Here is a 20,097-nt window from a genome sequence, read left to right on the forward strand (position 1 = left end):
TTGCCTCCTTGACCCTACTTAAAAAGTAAATGCGTGATAGTAGTTAATAATAACGTATAATAATAAAAAGGCTTTCATACATAAGCATTTTGTGAAATCAGTTTCGAGCCTTGCCCCTAGTGATTTAAAGTATCGATATCTTGTCGACTGCATTTTATCTTTGTTCTCTCACTAGCGTTTTCAATGTGTGCGTCATGTCACGCGGCCATTGATTTGCCATAAGGCACGCCTTCTGGCCAATCACAGCACTTTTAAGCCGGTTGCACATGTTGTCGTAGACTCTCAGTCGCTTTGTTTTTACACAGTTGAATGTGTGTGTGGGAGCTGTGGTGGGGGAAATGTGGGGACACTGGTTCTCGTTGTAGTTACGCGCGACTTCATATCTATTCTCTTTCTATGATCTGAGGTATTCATTCACCTACATTCACCGAGCGTGATTGCAATGGTTGTGACAATGAACATTAATAAGGAATAGTAATAGTGTTAATAAATAAGAGGGCATAGAGAGAGCTGCACATTTATCGCTACTCCGGCGTTCATTGACAAGAAAGTTTTATCGTATAATTATTCAAGTAAGAACATCATTAACATTATAAAGACTGCAATTAAGAAAGTATTTTAATCAATTTCCGTCGTCTCTGACATTTAAATATGTATTACTCTGAAGTGACTACATTTTACTGTCACTTTTACTAACTTATCACAAGAAAAAGTAAGTTCTTACCGCAAAACCTAAAACCTTTTATGAGAAAATGTTGGCTGTTGTTATTTTTATGCTAGGACATAAAAAAAAAATATTCCATAACAAAGGAATGAGCAGCTGCAGTAACTCGAATATAATTTATGAAGCGCTGTCTCTACATAAATTATATAGAAAATGTGACTTAAATATGAATTGAAATTGTCGTCTTGAAAATATAAAAAAAATACATAAGAAGATAGATGCTTGTAGAAGATCGTAGTTGGTTAGGATATTGAAGTATTGCATATCAACCCGAGAAGAAATGACGGTTGACCGGCCCTCGTGATTCCATACCTCGGAAGGCGCATTTAACCATCGCGGCCCTTTGAAGCATGTCAAAAATATGGCTTCACATAAAGACTGAAATGAATTACCCACATCGTTAACGCCTACATAAAAAAGAAGGGTCGAAGTACAAACGTGATATTAGAGTAGGTACGCGAAATTGACGCTATAAATCAATTATTACGAGAAAGAGTAATTATTTTCTCAATTTTCATGATTGTTCTTTTTATAAAACACATATTAAGCACTATTAAGCTATGTATAATATTAAAGATGACTGAAGTTCATTATTGTTGCATAGTCTATAATATAAAAATTCCCACAGGGCGCTGCACAGGCTGTGCTGGTTAGGCAATTTATCTTGGGATCGAATACGTTCTGTTGCAGTGCCATGAGGCCCACGTCTCAGGTTCTATGCAATAAATAAAGCCTTCAAGCTAAATACATTACTTTAATAAACATAGCGAACTATCTTAGGTAGGTACCTACCTACTTCCAAAATTTTCTTGCCTTCTCAGACGATATTTCTTAAACACGAAATTAGACTGAGCGTGTTTACTCGTAGTAGATTTGTTTAGCAGAAAGCAATAGGTGTACTAAGTTAGGATGACATGTAACAATGTAGGATAGAATGAAATCCTTATCTATACGTATTATCTTAACCCACACAGACCTATTACTAACTACTTACTTAACCTTTGTTTTCGTCTCCTGTCACCCGCTTTGCACTGGAGAGAAGTCGAACCTTAACTTTTAACTCCTTCGTTCTTCTGATTAATTTCGTTTCGGGTCCAATGACAGTTTAACTTTCCCTCCGGACAAACTTGTCCTTCACTGGTTGACTTTTTATTGGCCGTTAAGCTGTAGATCCTGGCTACACAGGAGTCGCAGCGGTGGGAAAGAGAGGTGGGAATAGTCTTCGGGACCTATTGCAACGGTGATGTGGCAAAATTATGCAAGAAGGGTAGCGGAGTCTGCTAAGGGTAGGCAGTGCGACTAATACGCTTAGATAAAGCCTAAAGGTTCAGCCAAACCAACGCGATCACACGCGATCAGCCGGCGTGCAGCAATGGCGATCAGACTTAGGGTTCAGTCAAACCAACGCGATCAGCCGGCGTGCAGCGATGGCGATCAGACTTAAATGCATTGATCGCCATCGCTGCACGCCGGTTGATCGTGTGTGATCGCGTTGGTTTGGCTGAACCTTTAAATGCATTGATCGCCATCGCTGCACGCCGGCTGATCGGGCTGTTCCAAATAAGAATAAAGTTCGTGGACGCGTCCTTGCCTATCAAATGTGTCATGGTTATTTAGGCATAGAGCAGTCTAAGGATATGGTGTACTCTCAGATCATAGTCTATGATCTGAGGGTGTAGTCTACACTTAAAAATGTCTAATAATATCTGCAATCTCAGCGTTATTTACTTCAAGAAGCATCGCGAAGAAGTATCTCCTTTTTTTTTCATGCAGCCACTACCAGCTATCTTCGGAAGATCGTCGAAACCTTCGCTCCATAGTTCGTTTATGGTTCTACGACAAATATTCAAAAAATCCACGTAAATTTTATACGACCGAGCTTACATAAAGTTTAAAACAGGCCGAACAGACACATTTAGTCAATAATTAATAATGTAGACGCTATAATTACTTCTCTAAAACACAAACATCACAATAATGATTATTTATTCACGTCCTTTGTTTTAAAAATATTTTACGCCACGCAGCCTTGATTAAGGCTACAAAGCCTGACTATTATAAATAAAGATTTTATTTTAATTATTGCTAGATAATATTAATGATTTTTTAAGGCTGAGTTGCACCACCAACTTTAACCGTAACTATAACTATAACCGGTGTTTTTGTATTGAGTTTGACAGAATTTTTGACGTTTGTCAAAGTTAAAGTAACATAGTGCAACATAGCCTAAGTAATTTAAGCCTGTACGGTCAGATTTATCATTATTATCAATGTTTTTTCGATACTTAATACGTCTTTATTGCATACCATGTGTAGTTAAACAGTTGTTTGGTCCCTTACAGCTACATTAAGTAGGTAGGTACCTAACATTAAGTGGCAAGATCCACGATCCTTTCCGGAATATGCGCAATTAACGCTTAATCTCTCGAATGATAATTTAAATATTTTATGGCAGATTAAATTACATAAATGCTGTGCGGTGAAAATTTTACCGAATTGAGTTAATTCCATTCATATAAAATTAATGTGATGTGTGTGAGAGAAATAATTAAGCATCATGCTTAAGTTCCTGTAATAAATTATTTAAAGACACAAATTTATGCTTAAGATGTGAAATTACTAGAGAAGTTGTTCGTAGATGAAGAATCGTATAATAAACCAAAGCGAAGAAAATATCTCATTTCATTATTAAACCATATTAAGAGCGTTAGTAAGTCGACTTCCATTTTCAACCGACTTCAAAAAAGGAGGAGGTTCTCAATTCGACCCGTATGTTTTTTTTTTTCTATGTTTGTTACGCGATAACTCCGCCAATTATGAACCGATTTGAACAAATCTTTTTTCGGCGTATAGTTAATACCTCAAGGGTGGTCCCATTTAAATTTAATAATAAAAAAACAACCCCCAAGGGTGGAAAATTGGGGATGAACTTTTTTATACGCAATATCTCCGCCGATTATAAACCAATTTGAACGATTATTTTTTTGTTGAATAGGTATTATCAAAAGGGTGGTTTCATGCGAATTTGAAGAAAATATTTCACCCCCAAGGGTGGAAAATTGGGGATGAACTTTTTTATACGCAATATTTAATAAAAAACAAAATTCGATTTACAGTTATAAAATATTGAATTCGTATAAAGTATTAAAATTGAGTCACTGTGTACTTCTACGCCATTTTGTAAATATTTGATCAAAAAAACCAAGATGTAAAACAAATTAGTCAAAATTCGGATTAAAGACAATTGATACAAGACCTACTATCCGATAAATATAACGGCTATTACCTATAGCAACAAACAAAGATATGAAAACAATCGAAACTCACCTTAGAATGTAATTTAGAGGGCGCGAAAACAAAAAACATTCCCTCACCCTTCCGCACGGCACTTGACCGGCGAGCAAACTGGTTTAAACGTGTTCGGGTACAAAGACCTTTGAATCGGTAAAAGAGACAAATATATATTCCTATGCCTTCAGGTCGAAACATGACTGAGCCACTGTAGCCGACCGAGTCACTGTTGCCTCCTTGACCCTACTGCAGATGCACTAACTGATATTACAGACCACTCCCTCGCTGATTCAAAGCTTTGAAATACGATTTGAGAATCTCAGCTGCTATCCTAAGGCGATTATCACACTGCACCGCGCTCCGCCGCGGTACGCGAGACGACAGATTTAATCATTATATGCACTTGCATACTTGCAGAGGTACTTACCTCAGTTTGTATAGAAAACACGCGCAGCACAACACACTGACAACGCGTTTGCGCGCGGGATTCGTTATACATGTCACCGGAAAATAACAAGACTCGTAAGTTGATCAATTTTCTAGGTAGTTGATCAACTCTCGGAAAATAATAAACGGCATTTGAAATGTACTATTTAACGTATGTATTTTAGTAAGTTGATTAATTTACGGCGTCTTGCCGTTAAATCATCCGACAAAGGCAAGGTGCACGTTGATTGGTTAAAAGACTCACGTGCTTTTATACCGCTCCCCGCCACCCGGCCGCCGCCATTACCGGTTTAAACGTAAATAAATCTATCTATTATCTTTATTTACAGTAGTAAAATTAGCAATTGTTGTTTTGTTTGGTAATAATTCTTATTATAACGCGTGATTTTATTTATGATGAGTGAAATGGAGTCTGTAGTGGTAGAAATAAACGAACAATCAGTGAGCAATACTAGTTTTGTCGATCGAGAACACTTTGATGCAGAGTTACAAAAGTACTACAGTGGGCTAAGTACAGAAAATAAATAAACTTATTATTTTCTGTACTTAGCCCACTGATTGTACTGACTGATTAAACTGATTATAATACTTATTATTAATATAACTTACAATAATAAAACTCTGAGCTCCAATTATTTTTTTAAACATTTTTCATTTACTTAACTAATATAGCATAGACGAACTTGAATATCCCTATCTCTAAAATATAAATATTAAAACAACATTATCTAAGTGTTTGTAACTCTATGAATAAACACTTGCTAAATGCTTATAATTAATGCTGTCGACCAATCAGAGAAAAGTGTATTAAGTGACGGATAATAGTGTACCGTCAAATAGTACACTGGGCAACGATTGGTCCATTTGTGGATGATTTTACTTGTAGCAATATAGTTAATTATTAAATTACGGCTAGGTACCGTAAGTTGACCAATTAGCTAAAATTCAATGCGTTAAATAGTACATTTCAACTGCCGTTTATTATTTTCCGAGAGTTGATCAACTACCTAGAAAATTGATCAACTTACGAGTCTTGTTATTTTCCGGTGACATACATATGTCGTCACGCGGACCGCGGCGGAGCGCGGTGCGGTGTGATAATCGCCTAAAAGCTGGCATGAATTAGCCTTTACTAAGGGTGAGTTGCACCACCTTATTTTAACCGTGACTATAACCAAGTAACAGGTGTTTTTGTATGGAGTTTGACAGACTTGAAAGATAGTGCAACCCAGCCTAAAACTCCCCGCAGACTACAGATTTTTAATCGGGCATAGTTGGGCCCAATTCTAAAGTATGAAGAATCGGCCGTTACCAATGTGCGAACTTTCATACATGTCCATACTGATTAACAGCACGACCCAACTGTCGGCCGACAAAAAGTCGGTGGTCTGCGCCTAGGCTAAGGGTGTCTTAATTAATTGCATGTCATTTCAAGATGGCTCAATAGTGCTAATTTACGATTTAGAGCTACAGCACATACTACTTTTAGCATCGGCAACAGGCGATTTAGCCGCTTTTTAGAAGCTGGATGCAGTGACCACTGCACTGTCGCTCACTTAGAAACACCAAACGCGGCGATTGAATCACTTTAATGAAGTTCAACGCAGTGACAGCAATCCCTAAACGCGCGATTCCGATACCGTGTCCGCCGAACGCATGAAGTCGCGAAATAGCGATGCTGCATCAATACAGATCGCAAAATCGCAGATCGCCGACGCTAAAAGTAGCTTCTCTGCTGTGGCCCTTAAATGATACATTATACTCATAGTGGAAAACTCATGGTCAGTGAAGCTGAAAGATTAAATGAAAACCACGTCCTGACAAAAGCTGAGTATCACGAACGCCAGTGAAATGCACGACTGTGAACAACCAGCTATGATAATTATTCACGATTAAGATAGTTGAACTTCTTAAATACTTTTTCTAACTCATGATCATGATTCTTTTTAATCAACCTATCTACTCATTATCGGGAGGACAACTGTGATCACAACCTTTTAGTAATATACTTTTGGCTCAACCGATGATGACGACCTTCGAACCTCTGAAGTACATAATCATATTATCAAAACTGCGACCGGGTCAAGAGAGTACAATTTTGTAACAACTACACCACAGGCATTAACTTTTTATGTGTTACCACTTTAAAATACGTAATTAATTGTTGGACGAATGAAAAATCACTTAAAAAGTAACTTTTGAACATCCCCTCTATAGTGCAGTACTGCTTCTGGAAAGAATAATATTTTCCGTTAACTTACAGGTCAGAAAATTCCTGATACGTTTTTTCAGGGTCTTTTCAACCGTTCAGGAACAATAGCACATCAGGCTACACACTTTGATTGCAAAATCACTTTTATTGCAGCTACATAAGATGCCACAGTGTTAGTTTAACTTGCCGTTAGTATAAGTAGGCCAGGCTTCCTTAGGGACTGCGGGGTTTCTATCACGTTTGTTCGGAACTCGACCTCGGACATCGTAAGGTAACAAATGGCTCGCGCTCTTGTGACGAAATAAAAGTAACACATAAAATGAAAGATTTAATGAACTTTATAAACCGTCTTTAGGGCCCTTTATTATTGCATATTTTTGATGGATTGGTTGATTACTTTGGAACTGATTTCTCACTAGATATCTGTTTAAAATTTTGTTTAATTTACTGGTATTAAACAAGTTTTATTCATTTCATTTTTACGATAAGTACTATAAATACGAGTAAATTTAATAATCCTTAAACTATTAACTTTTAACGTAATGGGTACTTAAAAAGTAATTAATATATTTAAAAATAAACCTTTCAAATTATGTACAATCTACCGATCTAAGAGTATTTTTTGTAAACTGCCATAATAGGTTTGTTGTTGGTAGTACTTTTGTAGTAGGTAAAAAAAATTATTAAAATTACTATCTGCAGCTTCTAAACTTTTAAAGATTAAAATCTCAAAGATTACTTCGGGATATATTATAACTTCAGTCTTGGTAGACAAAAAAAAATATGAAGTAATTTTTCAAAACAAACTTTCAAACAGCACTTTATCTAGTAACCGCACATGAAAGTAGCAAGTTATTAATTTTGTAAAATCCAGAAAAAGGTTTCCGCTTTTCCGTTGCGCACTGTTGCGAGTTTTCCTAACGGCGGGTGATTTGTCAGCGGGCTGTTAACGAGCAACAAAAACAGCAATAAAATTAAACGCAAGAGCGGGCATAGAAACTTGCGGGATAGAGATTGGGCGCGCAATCTCTTTCCAGATGGTATCCTGGAGGCGGCGAGCCTCGCTGACTCAGTTCGCATCTTACCGCGGCCGCGAACACTGGCCGGTCTCATCCCGCGCCAAACTCTCCCGCGCTCGGAAAACTTACTCGATTACCTTCATCTAGGTATTTTAAAGTGTCCACTGTGTTTACCCACTCACTTATCGGATTGCAAACCAACATTAAGGTAAACAGATGATACGAAAAACGGAATCATTATTCGGTTCAACGAAAAATTTCCGGAACTTTTTTCAAAAAATACCCCGAAACCACTGTAAATATTTGAACTAAAAGCCAAATTAAAATGATCGATGGTATGCTGTTTACAGTTGTGGCATTTTGTGAAAACTAATTTGGTAACTAGAATTTTAAACGTTGTTTTTCCAAACTAAAAGGAATATAAATAAAACACAAACGTATGAAATATCCCTAAATGTTTAACCCCGTGACATTATTAAAAAGTTGCGGCAACAACCGCAATTGGGCTTGAAATTAGCTGTTTTTCCAACTTTTTCATGACCGCAAAACACAAACGCATAGTTTATGCCCAGTTGGCATACTAACAGTTTCAATATAAAACAATGTTAAAACATAAGCAAATATGTAGATTAGGTATCTAGCCTTTAAATGTAAATGAGGCAAGATGTGCGCAAAGAGTAGTAAATATTGTTCATAGTTTACGGGGTACTTACATTTATTTCACGCCGTTCGTTTATGTATTAACATAGAGTGAAACATTAAACATATTAAATGAAAAAATGAGAATACCTAAGCACTAAGGAGAAATGTTGCTTCGTTTCAAACGCTATTGCATTTACTTTGAGGAGTGTTCCAAGACTGTTTCTGAGCACGGTTTGGTTTGATTAAGTCTGCTGAGTTTAACATAGCAGTTTGCTACTGATTGCTGTCTGACGATCAACTACGGTGCACTTCACATGAAATGTCTTACTGCGTAGGTACCTACTACTAGAAAATAACATTGGTATATGTTAAGAAAAGTGTGCGTATATAAATTAAACGAATCATCAAAATTTGCTCAAAAAACACTATGCTCATTTTCATGTACTTACCCCTTCCTTTTTACATATAATGCAAAAAATTATAAATTAATCTTTATCAGCCAAATGGCTCGTCTTTTAAACCGTACAATCCTTAGCTAACATAATATCTACATTTATCTATACTACAATATGGTTCTGCAAATTGACTTTGCTCAGGTCTGGTTTAACCGACTTCTGTTGCTGTACTCTTGTAATAATCTCCACAATTCCAAGTCTTAAGTCCCGCGTGTAAGAAATTTAATTCACGTAACGCAATCAATTTCGCATTCCCGTGTGTTAAACCTGAGCGGAGACCTTTAGTGCAAATACTTAGATGTATATTTTATTTTTATATTTTGTCGTCATAATAAAGTTTGACTTACCTTATGATATGTCAAACTTAGTTTTTTTAACAAGTCTAAATATTTATTCTTTAGAAACGGATAAATCGAAAAACAAAAGTAGAAACACTAAATTAAGGGCCCATATCATATCTATTGCCGAGTGCTAAATCTATACTAATATTATAAATGCTAACTGTCTATTCACGCCTAAACCGCTGAACCGATTTTGATGAAATATGGTATAGAGATTGTTCGAGTCCCGGTTTTTGAAACAGGGACGCGCGCGATAAAGTTTTCTGTGACAGACAAAATTCCACGCGGGCGAAGCCGCGGGCGGAAAGCTGGTAAGTACTTAATTAGAAAACGTATCACTTTGAAATACAGTTTCTTCTAATACCGTATAAACTATGATTTCGCTATATCAGACGTAGAGTTTTTGTTTAAAATATATTTGACGAAAAGATTTTGCCAAACATATTTTTTTCCTTTCTTGATATCTAGGCTGCTTAATTGTAAAGTTTGTAGACCATAAATTGTCGCGCTATCTCGTAGGCTTAGTTACTCGCATGTGATTTTAATACTGGTATGTGACGAAAATTAACACGTTCCCCGTGGCAGCACTTAAGTCGATTTTCCGTACTTAATTACGATACGATATACACTGTCACATCATTGTATGGCTTAGCTAGGGATTACTAATGTTTGGCCAAAAAACGTTTCCCAAATTATCTCATCGCAAACAACGTTTCGCAAACTTTTATTTGGCAAATTCTCATTTGGCAAAGCAACTTATTGCAAAATTTTAATTCGCAAATGTTTTTTTTGGCATATTATTGTTTAGCAAATTATTGTTTGGCAAAGTATGGTTTGCCAAACGTTTCATTAGGCAAAAATATTTCAACTATTTACAAAATAATTTGATTGGTGCATAGAATGGTATACAAATTAGCTTGTGGTTATTATTTTGTTTAGTGGGGAGTTAATATAAAATTTGTTCTACATTAATTACCTTATTTCATTCTTTGTATCGAAATTTCCATTTTGATTCATTAACAATAGAGGTGATTCTAGCGCTCGGCGGCCGCTGCCGCGGCACGCTTCGCTCGCCTTCGCGCATTAAGGGTCACTGTTCTAACCTAACCTAACCTACTATTTTCTGCAATACCTACTTTTTGCAACCATACTATTTTCTGCAATGTTTTACATAAAATTATTGTGAAAACCATGATCATGTGCCTTATGCTTTGATTTGTGGGTAACGGTGGGTAAGTATGTGAAGTGTCAATTTGACCAAACAAATTATTTGGGATATAATATTTGGCAACATAAAACATTTGCTAAATAAACATTTGCCAAGTAAAATTTGGCCAAATGATAATTTGACCAAATGAATTAGTTGCGAAAAGTACAGTTGCTAAAAGTTCATTTGGGAAATGAAACTTTGGCGATAAGTTGTTTGCGAAGTGAAATTTGGCGAAAAGTAATTTGGCCAAACGGAAGGATACCCTTAGCTAGACTTATTTTCCGGTACTAACTCCCATTTAAAACCACTAAAGGCTAAGGCTGAGTTAGTTGCACCATTTTACTTTAACCATAACTATAGCGTCAATTGGTGTTTTTTAAATGGAGTTCGACTAACTTCTGACGTTTGTAATATCTAGTTAATGTATGTAAAACTGAATAGGTAGATACACAGATGTCAAATTACATAAAAGAACTACAATCTTTTCAAGTTGTATAGAGCTTTATTATTGCAAATTTTGTAGAGAAAATAGCAAAACCACAATGAACCTAAAGTTTTATTGCGAAAGACAAGCTATTTCCGCAGTTTTCGTTTCCCTAGTCTGTGGCACAGTTTTCGATGGTTCGCTCCATTCCGATCGTAGAAATCACCAAATAACATTGCGTTCGTCCCTTGTTATTCTCCGCTCACTTGTTTGGAGCGTTGTGGAAATGCCGGCACCCACGTCGTTATGAGTGGAAACCGAAATAAGGGTCTGGCTTTTTTTTCTTAAGTTGATGGTGAATACGAAAAGTATTATAATTTATTCAATAAAAAAAATTATAATACATTACAAAAAACTTTTACTTAAAAACTAAACTTTAAAAATAATGTTTTCAATATTTCAATAGTACTTACATTTCAAAACTATACCTAGTTCTGAAAATTGGTAAGAAAGAGTTAAACATACCAACAAACAAAAGATCTACATGTTTATTCATTCACGTACATAAGTCTACCTACCAACATAAATGTAGATTTATTCGATTTTTTTCCAATTACAACCAAGAGATGAGGAAAGAGTTAGGGTCGGGTGATATATTTGTCAAATTATGAGCGAGGCGATCGCCAATCGAAAGACTAATTATTCGGTCGTTGTTTCCGATTCGGACATACTACCTATCTCATATAGAATCGGATATGTGTGGCATCCAATATAATCAATCAACATGTGTAATGTGTAGATACACGAGCAGATAAATTCCGTCGAACAAAGATTACAAGAATAATGACAAGTTCTTTTGAAAAGATGACTTTGATTATCTCTTCTAGACGTGCAAAGAATACGTAACTGATACCATTGATAAAATACAATATTAAAGGATGATGGGCATATTGGGCGTTAAACCAACAGAAACAAAAAGTGTACTAAATTAAAGCTTAATACTAGTACTTTATTTCATAGTATGACAACAATCCTGAAATACGCGGGGATACGGAGATAGAGGTCATTGAATATGCAAAGTTTCCATAGTATTTCACATCACACTAGGGTTATAAAAATAGTATTAGGTCAATTAGTTGCTTGTATCGATCATATTGATAGTATTGTATCATATCTTACTATCGATTAAGTATGTAAGTATACCGAATAAATCACAATCGATTATTAGATTGCAATAATCGACTATAATGCTTAAAATAAGGAATCAAACTAACAATCAAATGATAGTGATGATGGTAATCAATAAAATCGATTAATCGAATTGTTAATCGATAAAATCGTTATTTGGCAATATCGATTAACAATCGATCCGTGATCGATTATGCGACAACACTACAGCTTAACTGGTAGAAATCCCATTGAAACATGACTGTGTTCATTTTATTTCTCTAAATGGTACCTACGAGTAGTACGCAGGTAATGTAGAACATGGTACTTATTTTATACCATTTGTTGGCCCCACTCCTTAACTGTTGGACATAATAATTGATAAATAACTTAATGTATCAATGTAGGTATATTAATTAATAATATTTTTTGTTTGCGCAATAAAACACCTATGACTATTATACATTGTGTCAATTTCCAAGCAAACCCGGGAGTTTTTGGTAGTTAATTATATGAAAATATATTTCTCATACTAAGTCCTAACAAATGATAGTAGTTAAATTTCTGTTGGTTTTACGCCCAGATTCCATAGAAAAGTGCCCATCATCCTTTCCACTTGTGGAAATTGCTATAGTTTAAGTTTAAATTACTCGTGTGTATCAAATTGTTCAAGGATAGATTTGATCACGCACCCTTCGGGAGTTGAGTAGTTTTCCAAGAAAAATAAGCCTGTTTTAAGCATGTGGTTCTAAGGCTAATTTCCTAAAAAATAACTTTTCGTCCGTTAATTATATTCTTTTTATTTATTAATCAAGCAAGTAAAATAAAATAAAATTCATAAAATTCATAAAATTCATTTATTTTTGCAAATAGGCTTTAAAAAAGCGCTTTTACACGTCCCAATATTAACCCTACCACTGCTTCGGGACAATAAATGGGCCAGTGCTGAGAAGAAGCAGCGCAAGAAACTCAGTCACTATTGTCAGACTTCTTTTCAAGGTTTTACAGTCTTTAAAATATACAAATTATAGTCATAAGTATTGATGCGAGCTAGGTAGTTAAACATTCCAAACATTTTTATCCTTTATATAATCATCAACTTTATAGTAGCCCTTTTTCATTAAGGTGCTTTTGATATGTGCTTTAAATTTATGAATGGGCAATTCTACAACAGTTTGTGGTAATTTATTGAAAAGTTTAATACATTTCCCCATAAATGAATATTACCAATCTTGTGCAGTCTGAAATTTGGAACGGCAAGTTTATTTTTGTTTCTTGTATTGAACTTGTGTAAATCACTCTTTCTAGTAAATTGCTCTACATTTTTGCGAACATATAAAAGGTTTTCATAAATGAACTGTGAAGCTACTGTCAGTATATTAATCTCCTTAAAGAATTCTCTCAAGGAAAATCGGGGTCCAAGGTTATAAATGGCCCGCACTGCTCTCTTCTGCAGAACGAACACAGTTTCAATGTCCGCAGCTGAGCCCCACAACAATATGCCGTATGACATTATACTATGAAAATAGCTAAAATAAACTAGCCTTGCCGTTTCAATGTCAGTTAATTGCCTTATCTTTCTCACTGCAAAAGCAGCTGAACTGAGCCTTGCTGACAAGGTNTAATTTCATTAAACTAGGAAAGCAACCTTGATCAATGCATGTGTTAAAAATGAATGCAAGGTGAGGAGCTATGGTGTCAATAATTGTCCCAATAATACTGACAGAGATTCCCCAAAGGTCCTCGGTTTTTTTCATATTCAATTCTCTGAAGGTTTTAATTACTGTATTACAATCTATATGCCTGAACTGGAGTAGAGACTGGCACTCGGTGACATTAGATTTTAAGAGAGACTCTGCAAGAATTGGCGATGAATTCAATGCTTTAGTTGTTTCGGACGCAATGTTTGAGAAGAATGTCTCAAATGTGGTTGCAACATCTGTATCTGAATTTATAACTTCATTCCCGACTTTCAGTGAGAAGGTGTTATCCTTCGATTTATTTTTACATTTTTGTTTATTTATTATGTTCCACGTAGCCTTAGCTTTATTATTAGAATTTAAAATCATGTCTCGAAGATGATTCGATTTAGCAGCCACACAAACCTTTTTAAATATTTTCGAGTAATTTTTAACGAATTCTATAACATTCGGTTCTTGCGTATCAGCTTTAAGTCTATATAATTCATACATTTTATTTCTACTCTTGTGAACCTAATTACAAGTTATGGTGCGTTGAAGTTTCGCATGACATCAGAAAGTGCAACACCTCTTGACATCACGGGCTCCTACTTTTGCCGTTTCCATTAGTTTGAAAAGTGAAAAACACGTGTCGAGTATTTTTTGATAAATGAACTGACGGACTAATAAACTCTTGCTTTTTTACCCAAGAAACACACCTCCGTAAAGATACCATTGATAAAATACAAGTGTTTAATATCCACTTGTGGAAATGACTGTAGTTTAAGTTTAAATTACTCGTGTGTATCAAATTGTTCAAGGATAGAAATGATCACGCACCCCTCGGGAGTTGAGTAGTTTTCCAGGATAAATAAGCCTGTTTTAAACATGTGGTCCTAAGAGATATCGATCGAACTTATTATGATATAGTTGTGATTTAAGAGCAATAACGTTGTTAGAAGGCTTTTAGTATAAAAATATCGCCAAGGCAATTGTGTAAGGCACAGGAGCTCATTCAATGAGTAACTACGCCAATAAGTAAATAGGTTGAAAGTGTATGTGACTTAAGTGTAATTTCTGTTTCTTTTTTACACTTAAGTCACTTAAAATACACCCTTTTAATACCTACAAACCCTCAAAAACATCAAATACCTACTACGTACTTCTTTATATCAGTCTGAAACAAAACAATCAACGTGTAGACTAGAAAATTCAAATAATTATCTGTTTATTTTTTGGGTTAATAATTAGCCACCCTTACCATGAGAGTGTTCAAAATAATGTACCTGCGCAATACACGTGATGAATAATAAATAAGATTAAAGGAAGATTATAAACATCTAGCGCTTTAGTTATTATGGGAACAGTAATTTTATATAGGATGTTTCACTACCTTTATGTAGTTTAAAAACATAGAAACACATTGATACAAAACATTTTAACATCGACATTTACATTTTTGTTATTTAAGCAAGAGGAACGCTACATTCTAAACTTATTGAATTAATCCTTGCAAACATTTGCCAGAGTTCTAGTACCTACTTACTGTGTTTATCTCAATTGTTACTGCCTACATTAACGTACTTTTATTTATTTAGTGGACCAACAACAGTCGCTATGTTTTGAGAGAAACAAAGCATTTTGCACTGTTTTGTATGGGAGGTTGTTAGCTGTGTTGTTAATGTTGTTACATTGTAGCCGGTTGAAATCGCGGCGTTTTCGCGGTGTACGATGTTGACATTAGCTATGAATTGTCAAAACTGTAAAATCAAAATCAAAATTATCTTTATTTGTTTAGACTAATTAAATTAGTACTGATACTTACAAATCGTCAAATGCTCTTAAGGAGCCTATACATGTCTCATTCATTTTCTGCCCTACCAGGGTCACTTTTGAAACATAAAACAAGTCATGATTTTTGAGACTGAAAAATATATTTTTTGAAATATAATTTAGACCATAACTTATATCATTACATTTGGCCTCATCTCCTTTTCAAAAAGGTGGATTGTAGAGTAAATTCGATGTTACGCTTATCAAACTTCTGCATAATAGTAGGTACTGTATAAGGATAATGAACTTTAATGTCTTGACCCATGCCATGCCGAATCAGCAGTTAGGTACGAGTATCAGCTTCGTATGAAAGCGTACTGTCCTTGCCTGATCAGATAATCTTGTGACAGGTTATTGACTTCGTATCCTACTTACGCAGTATTAGGCTTTGTAATTCAAAGAAGCGTCTAAAAATCTATACTTATGTATATTATAACGCTAAAAAGTTATTTGTTTGTTTGCTTGAACGCGCTAATCTCAGGAACTACTGCTCGTTTTGAAAAAATATTTTTGTTTAGGATAGCCTTTATCGAGGAAGGCTTTGGGCTATATAAAATCACCCTACAGCCAATAAGAAGAAAAATGTCGCAAAAACGGGAAATATTAATCAAACTCTTTTCACGCGTACGAAGTCGCGGGCACAGTTAGTATACCAGAAGTGTAGTTATGTGATTCCTGAACCACTATCTAGTTAGAAGTCGTCGTACTTTACGTGCATCAGTAGTCAAATTACCGTCTTCTCCAAATTACACGCCTTGGAGTCCCGAATTAGACAGCAGTGGTCATTTGATCTGAGAGAATCCTAGAGGTTACCGAATGACAGATCGACGAGTGGCGAGCATATTTTGTTTTGAACCAGCGTAGACAGTTTTTATACTTTTACAGGTATGTCAAAGTTTATAAGGATTACTCACACGTTGTAACGCTTTCACGCAAAAACAACTTACTAAACGGATCTTGATGAAACCAACCAGTACTTTTTTATACTATAACTAGTTGACCCGGCGAACTTTGTTCCGCCTTAATGGCAATAAATAACGGGATAAAAAGTATCCTATGTCCTTCTCCTGGCTCTAAACTACCTCCCTGACAATTTTCAGCTAAATCAGTTCAGCCGTTCTTGAGTTATAAGTGGAGTAACTAACACGACTTTCTTTTATATAATAGATATAGATTTAGACTGTAATTTATAACGATCTGTTTTTAACTGATTTTCACAAATTCACGCGGGTGAAGCCACAGGCAAAAGCTAGTACAAACTCTGGCACTAATTGTTATGGGTAAATCACCATTTTATAAACTTGAAAAAATAATCGATCGATCTTTCGTTTGCAAGTAATGTCTAGAGTCTAGAATTTTGTTTTACAATAATTATGAGCATCAAAAGAAAATGTCTTTGAAATCATCGACTTGATAGATTTTCTATAAAAAGCCTTTGTTCTTTGAAATAAGGAACACGAACATTTTAATTACAGTTAAATCAATAATAACCAGGTTTTGGAGTCAAGGCATTAAACAATTTTTAAAAAGGTTAGTGAAAAATTTATGGAGAGACATACTGAGACTGTAACATCTAACATTTTTCTTATGATTCACAAATAAAAAAAATATTTATTTGTATTTCACATACGTAGTGGAGTTTTGTATAATATCGATTTTTAAAAGCACTTAAAAAATTTGTGATGCCAAGCATGCGAAACAAAGTAAGTACGCAGCAGCTATTTGCTTGACACTGAATATTGACAACTGTTTACGAATACCTACCTGGAAAATCTAAAGTTCGGACAGTAGGCGTAAACACTACAACAAAGGGCTCCATGTGATCACAATAAGCATTCTCTCAGTAAAGGAAATGGAACCCATCGCGGCACAAACACAGATGTAATTGAGTCAACTTCGACTTAGCATTTAGACTTTAAAACGGCATTTTAAGGGTAACGGCTTTAAAAGATACCCTCTGGAACTTTATAAGACGATGGAAGAAGCCGATTCCGAAAAATCCTTAAGAAACCCTTCTTTTTCCTCAATTAAGTCATTTAATCCGCAACAACATAGAAAAGAGCAAACTTAACTCGAGATAACAAATAGGTACCTAAATGTTACTAGATAGATATCTAGTAACATTTAGGTACCTATTTGTTATGTTCTTGAGTAGATACTCAAGAACATTACAAACGGTCCTAAAAGACACTGTTCTTTATCTATCATGATAGGTACACTGTTACATTTACATACATAACCATCGTGCTTTTGTTCCGAGTTATATAAAATTCTATAATGAAGGTGGATAGGATATACTCGTACACTAGACAATTCTTTTGGTATACGAGAATTTGGAACTACTCAATTAACCTTTACAAACAGTGCATCAAGCACTTTGCTTCAACTTGACTTTAATTTGATAACTAGAGCGAACGCTCGTCTTCAGGTAGAGTCTACTCCAAATAATGAAATGGTAGTGATAATTAGGGTGTGAATAGTGAATAAGGAGTAAGTAAGTACGTCTAACTTTTTAAAATATTGCTCTTAATAGATTTATACAAATTCATACACCGTTAAATCTGATAGCTTCTTAAAAAATAGCTAAGAAGCTGAAAATAGATTTTGGGTCCCTTTGGCACATTTAAGCCCAAATTTTCTTTTTGTTTTTTTTTTTAAAGAAAGGCTTAAACTTTTAATAATAGTATTAAATTACACTCTAATCTTTCAATAGGCGAAGGTTTCTTTGTACTTGTCTTTAGCTCAATCATAATAGGCTAGTTGCCTAAAAAAATTTTTTTTGTCCGTAATGTTTAATATCAAAAAATATTGGACACATATATTTTTATTTGTCAATCTAACAAATAATTACATAGTTATGGTGCGTTGAAGTTGCGCACGACGTCACAACGTGCGGCATTTTTAAGCAAGCGTTGACGTCACGGGCCTCTTCTTATGAACTTTGGGGCGCTTTATCTCTTTAAATTTTCATTAGTTTGAAAAAGTGAAAAATACGTGTAGAGTATTTTTTGATAAGTTAACTGACGGACTAATTAAAACTCTTGCTTTTTGACCCAGGCAACATCCCCATTATGTAGTTCTTTTTAATACAAGTAATACTTAAAATAAAAGGAGAACACCCACAACTGTAATGCTATATTGTTAGGTGAATAAAGAAATTTTATATTGTCTGCCCTAAGCCCCTATTATGCGTCTTCAAACGCAATATACCAGTAATATCTTAAGTGGACGCAGAGGCGATTTTAGGGAAGGTAACTTTAATAGCCTAGCACGCGTTGTTATGTCTTTGGCACCTGTTACACCTTTAATAAGCGGTGGGCTGAAATAGTCTCACTATTATGACTTTCGCTTTCGTTTTACTAGGTTCTACTGAATGTTTTGCTATCAGTGACATTCTGGCTTCATCATTATGCCACCTTAGTATTGTCATGAACCGTAGGGCACGTGGATTAAGACAGTTATGCAGTTTCTATTCATCAGACAGATACGACCTGCAAGCTTTCAAGAAGAGAGCGTATCTTCACCTTAAAGGCCGACAACGCACCTGTAACGCCCCTGGGTCTGCGGGTGTCTATGGGCGACGGTAATCACTTACCATCAGGTGATCCGTCTGCTCGTTTGCCTCCTGTAACATAAAAAAAAATCACTTTGTTTCATTAAAAACTATGATGTAACATATTCGTATCATTGGCAGGGGTTAATAGGGATTAGTAAGGATACGCGAATACAGATAAATAAATCCTCAAAGAATTCTAGATTTTAAGTCCTACATTCTTTAGATAACTTTATACATCAATCGAAACATTACATCACTTATTTTCATAACTTTTGTTAGAATTTCATCAATAGATTTGTTTTCATATCAAATTGAATAGGGGAGAATGATCGATAGACTGGTATAGACATACGTGTAATGGATAATTGCGCCATTTCCCATTCGTCACTATGTTTAGTGTTGGGTCAACACTACTTGGTCAACGTAAATTCACCGCACCAACGAGGCCATAGGAACAGCGTTTCAGTACTTTATTTATAGACTCATCGATGTATTTTTGAAATGCACATTATTTAAATCCATATAGCTCAACACCTTTCGGTACAGTGAAATAGCTTGCCGTTTAAATTTTAACAACAATTCCAAATAGTTTGGTCTAAAATTGAAATCGACTTGGGCTCGCAGTGATAAATATTTAGAGTGGGAGTTAATCTTATGTTGAAACGCAACTCGACCTTCCAAGGGCAAGAATAATTGCTAACAACCTTAGTAATTTAAGGGTTGTTCAAAATGTGAATAGTTACACGATGTTCCTAACTCAAAAGAAGCTGTTTAAAATGTAGTTCCTGACCTTCTAAAGTAAGTATTTGTCTATGCTTACATCAAAAATAAATCAATGAACTTTTGAGAATGTGGTCGAAGGTACAGAATACCAGCATCATGTTCTATAGAACCTGTTGCACGCTGAGTAGGTGCCATTTTGGTTCAATAAATTCTATCAAATCTATACTTAATCTTATAAATGCGAAAGTAACTCTGTCTGTCTGCCTTGCTTTCACGCCTAAACCACTAAACCGATTTTGATGATATTTGGTAGAGATAGTATGTGTCCCGGAAAAGGACATAGGATGCTTTTTATCCCGGTTTTTGATACAGGG

General features: G+C 35.2%; 1 protein-coding gene across 1 annotated transcript in view; it reads left to right on the top strand.

The window, feature by feature from the left end:
• The first annotated feature begins 7,759 nt into the window (after window positions 1-7,759).
• NGR-B4 (neuropeptide receptor B4) overlaps window positions 7,760-20,097 on the top strand; it is a 107,425-nt gene continuing 95,087 nt past the window's right edge. Inside the window, exon 1 of the mRNA XM_028315635.1 lies at window positions 7,760-7,840. The gene's annotated coding sequence lies outside the window, so the exon portion shown is untranslated. The remainder of the gene's footprint in view (window positions 7,841-20,097) is intronic.

The sequence above is a fragment of the Ostrinia furnacalis genome, unplaced genomic scaffold, assembly GCF_004193835.3.
Source record: "Ostrinia furnacalis isolate ACB-3 unplaced genomic scaffold, ASM419383v2 OfSCF5186, whole genome shotgun sequence".
Lineage (NCBI taxonomy): Eukaryota > Metazoa > Arthropoda > Insecta > Lepidoptera > Crambidae > Ostrinia > Ostrinia furnacalis.